Source organism: Calidris pugnax, unplaced genomic scaffold, assembly GCF_001431845.1.
Source record: "Calidris pugnax isolate Ruff unplaced genomic scaffold, ASM143184v1 scaffold352, whole genome shotgun sequence".
Lineage (NCBI taxonomy): Eukaryota > Metazoa > Chordata > Aves > Charadriiformes > Scolopacidae > Calidris > Calidris pugnax.
The window spans coordinates 67,946-72,488 of NW_015091110.1; the positions used below are offsets into that span (position 1 = coordinate 67,946).

General features: G+C 41.6%; 1 long non-coding RNA gene across 1 annotated transcript in view; it reads right to left on the reverse strand.

Annotated features, from left to right (window-relative positions):
• LOC106897457 overlaps positions 1-4,524 on the reverse strand; it is a 19,316-nt gene extending 14,792 nt beyond the window's left edge. Inside the window, exon 1 of the long non-coding RNA XR_001413775.1 lies at positions 1,247-4,524. This is a non-coding gene — a long non-coding RNA (uncharacterized LOC106897457). The remainder of the gene's footprint in view (positions 1-1,246) is intronic.
• Between the last annotated feature and the right edge of the window lie 19 nt (positions 4,525-4,543).

The window sequence follows — 4,543 nt, forward strand, 5'->3', positions numbered from 1 at the left end:
TTATCTCACCTGAAATGCTTCATTTTGGTGGTAACTTTGACAAGCCCTGACTTTTCAAAGCACATCTCCAGCTTTGAATATTTTTTCAGCTTTTGATGGAGTTCAGATTCTTTCCATTGGTAGAAGGAGCTCAAAGGCTGTCCCTGCTTCTCACAGAGTTTTCGTCCTTCTCCTTCTTTCGAAGTACCCCAGGTCTCCATTTATTTGATACAGACTTTGACATGGGAAAGTGCTTGTCTTTTAGCACTGCAACCTGCTTCCCCAAAGCCTTGAGTTATATCTGCTTTAATAAAAGCACAGAGCTTTAGGCAACTGGGACATGAATGATTTCTCTTCTGCGCTATTGAAATGCTGCTTTCTAAGTACATTCAACAGCCTATTAGAAACAAGTCTCTAATTGGCCATAGAGAACCGAAGACCTGACTGCCTAATGTAAAAAATCAACATCACGAAATCTTTGAGAATATCAAAAAGAAGCAAGGGAAGACCACAGGCCATTTCCAGCCATTCCCTACCCATTTAAACCCTGTAATTACAATATTATCTTTAATATCAGGGGACAGTGGAGAATGTAAGATCATCATAAGACCAGAATAATCATCCTGAAGACAGAATAAATTAATCATTGACCTCTGTTGTTATAACGTTATAATAGCATTTCACAAAAAAACCCCAAACAACCCCACATTGAAGTTCAATTTACTCCAGTGTTCCATGTTCTTTCTGTCTCCTATAAGGCTCTGAAGCAGAGCTTCTTTAATAAAAATGACTGATGAACACCAGTTGCTTCAAATTACCCATTTGTATGTATCACTAGAGCCCGTGTAACCCACCATGTACGGTATCACCAGCTTGGAGGGAGACAGAGGATGAAAGCTGGAATTCTCTACTCAGAAAGGAAACAGGGTATATCCCCCAAATAGAGAGATGCAAATCTGTCAATGCATTTCTGGCAAAAACATAACTAGTCAATAACTTTTCTATTTAAGCTCTGTTCTATTCAAACCAGAGTAACATTTCGCCATCAGCAAGGACTGCTTGGCTACTCAGGGATCAAAGCAGAGCAATTGCCAGTCTGGACAAGGACTGAGCCAAAACCACTTTTGAGAAGAGTCTTTGCTGTGTTTCATAACAGGATGGACAGCAAGAGAAACTGAGGAGAAATGTAAAACCACCACTGACAAGACTTTAGAGACTACATACAGTCTGCAGGACTGCTTAGTAATGGAAAAGACAAGTTACATACCTGGTGACGTCCCTCAGGTGGATGGAGCACAGGGAATGTGAAAGCCCTGATGTCCTCTGGGTGGTTGCAAGAAGGTGATCCTCTTCCAGTGCTGCTGGACTGGGTGCTGGCACCACATCTCCAGGGTCCTCTGGCCAAATCGCTGCCCTCACACTGCATGGAGGGGTGGGAACGGTCACAGGAGTCCTGGGCCAAAGGTGTTTCTGCCCAACCTTCTGCTCCCTCTCTTTAGGAGGAGGAGGAACAGGGATGAAGCCCTGCATCCAGTTATCTCCTACGTCTTTTAATTGTGTATCACCTACACGCACACACAAACACACACTTCCATGTTGTCAACTTTTTCTGCTGGCACAACTGGAAATAAAATTACAGTGAGACATAATCACAATGAAAAAGCTGGCTAGAAGTCATTCCAGTATTGTAAAACAAGTCCCATTTATTTTGTTTATTAATTAATAAATAATTACTTATTTCCAAATAAAGTTGCATCAATAGAACATGCTGATGACACACATTTTCTTGGACAGATGGCTTAGGAAGGCACTGAACACCCAATGAGGAGTTGATAAAAATCCACACATTTCAATTAAACCGAACTCTCTAAAAGAAATCCATCATTTTTCACGAGGAAAGGTGAGCTCCTGGGACAGTGCCACTGTTGTGGGATGGCCGTGTCTGCTGTGTGACAACTAGACTGGAAGGTGTGGTTGCCCCAAAAGGAGAAGGAGGCTCAAAGGGAGGCCATTCTGGCCTCAGAGCCAAAGACTAAGGAGAGCAGGTTTGGCCTCAGTCATGTCTGCCGTGGAAGAATGAGTCTCAGGGCACCCAGAAATGCAACATGCCAAAAAAATGGCCACACACAGGAGAAGGGAGCAGTGAAGGCAATGTCTCTCTGTCCCCTTCAGCCTGCGGTGCTTCTGAGCGTGCAAAGAGCCCACTGTGTCCTTTAGTCCCAACCACCAGCTGCTGGCAAGGCAGAATTCAGCTAAGTTTGCCTCAACATCTCTTTAAGCTATGATTTAATGTCACTGTCATTTGCATCATGAAACAGTCCTTTTCCTACAACTGCTTTCACCACTATTGCACATTCCCCTCCCTCCCCCCCCAAAAAAAAGAATTAATTTCACAGCTGTATTCACATTTTGCCTGGTAACGAACCAAACCTCCTCCATCCTAGTTTCCCACAGCAGCAACAGGAAAAAAACAACCCAACAAACACAAAGAGAAAAGGGCAAGGAAAGAAAAACATTTGTTATTTGAAAAGGTATTATTTGGCTTCCTTTTAATGCACAAACATTTTGTGTTCATCATCACAGGCATTATCGCTGTCTTATACTGACATGCATATGGCTTTTTTAATAGGTGTATTATATATATATTTAAAAAAATAATGGGTTTAAAAATATATATAGAGTGGTTTATGTGCCTGTTTATACATACACACACTTCCACGGTCTAGCAAGAAGTTGGCCAACAGTGTGGTCTCCACCAGAGACAGGTTTGCTGATGGGTTTATACTCAAATTGAGACAATAGCAGGCTGGGACCTGGAGCAACGCTCATATAACACTGGAGGAAAAAGGAACTGGCTCCTTTTCAGGTGCCCACGGTTCATTTCACAAGGGAGTGAAAAACACACCCAGCTTTCCTTGCACACATAGAAGTAGTGTATTGGAGGATCCCATTCTCCACAGCAAGAGTTTAAGGCAGCCCATGACAAAAAGGGTGCAGAATCGTGCACATCTACAAAATAAACGACAGTTATGCAAGAAAAGGGGACTTTTTTTTAATGCAGTTGTATATATTTCTCACAAAATTACCCATTTCTTTTATATCTGTGCACAGATAACTTTGTATCCACAGGTTCCCTTTGCAAAGCAAACTTTTGCCCCATCCTCCGAGAGCCTGGTTACTTCTTGACTTGTTAAGGGCATTTAAATTTATAATGTCAAGCCAAAAAATTGGCTTGTGCACTCTGCTAGGCTTTCAGATTACAAAGGTTCAGTCTCAATGTACCATGGAAAACCTTAATAGATCTATTTATCTATATTTTAACATGTAGATGACATTCTGTTCTAATCTGGATACGCATTATGCTGTATACAGTGACAGCAACAGAAGTGCAACATGAATTTAGCAAAATATTTGTTATCAAAAAAAGGGAAAAATATTAATAAAAGGAGCCATTTCGCTTAATTTAACATCTTGAAAATTGACCCTTGCTTCTGAAACACTTCTGATTTTCAAATTCTTTTTTATTTCTTTCAAAATGAGCCCTTTCCTGGGGGACACTGCACTCTGCATTCCGAGTCAAAGTTGGTTTAAAAAAAATCTACTGTTTGCAGAATAGGACCACAGGATAATTTAGGATTCAAGAGATCTCAGGAGGTCTCTGGATGACCCTCTTGCTCAAGGAGGATTTGCTCAGAGGTCAGCCCAGGCTGTTCAGGGCTTTATCCAAGTCAGATATTGAAAATCTTCAAGGGTGGAGACTGACTGATAAATGTTTATTCAAAGAGGGGCATTTGGCTGAATGTGCTCAGAACCCAACCCAAACCAGCAGAAGCTTCTCCATTTCCACCCCACACCTCTGCCAAATCACAGAGGGGCAAATCTGACACAACTCCGTGTAACAAGTGAAACTAACCTTAGAAAATCATCAAGGGCCAAATCCAAAACACCCCGAAATCAATCAAGAGATGCACTTGGCGTTGATCTAGCCCCTCTAAAAGAAATATTTTAGCAATTAGCTCCGACAAAATGAAAGGTGGGATGGGATCAGCAGAGGTTCTGAGCACAGGGCTCTTGTCAGGGATGGAGGAAGGCTGGGAGCTGAGTTCACATCAGGGAAGGAGCCAAACCACCAAGAGTTGGTCTGAAAGCAGCCATAGTCCTGGGAAATTAAGAACCTCCTGAAAAAAACCTCAGTTATAAATATTAAAACTGGAAGAGTGGCGCAGTGCCCATGTGCCATCTCCATGTTGCAATTATTAGCCAAAGGCTTGGTTCTTCCCTTTCTTTTTGGGAAGAGCCACTTCACTGGAAACAACCCTGTAAAAATAGCCTGAGATGAGAATCAGGCCAAATTCTTCATTTGAGCTCCTGCACTTCAGTTCAAATTGGGGAAAACAGTCTGAAAATGAGACAGAGGAAAAGGAAACCAATATCCAAATATAGATATTTATAAGCAGGCATATTACATTCAATTTTTCCATCTTTTCACCAAGGTTCTCTCATTATCTATGACAATTAAAAAGCTTACGCAAGGATGAGTGATATTTTGATACAGATATAAAAA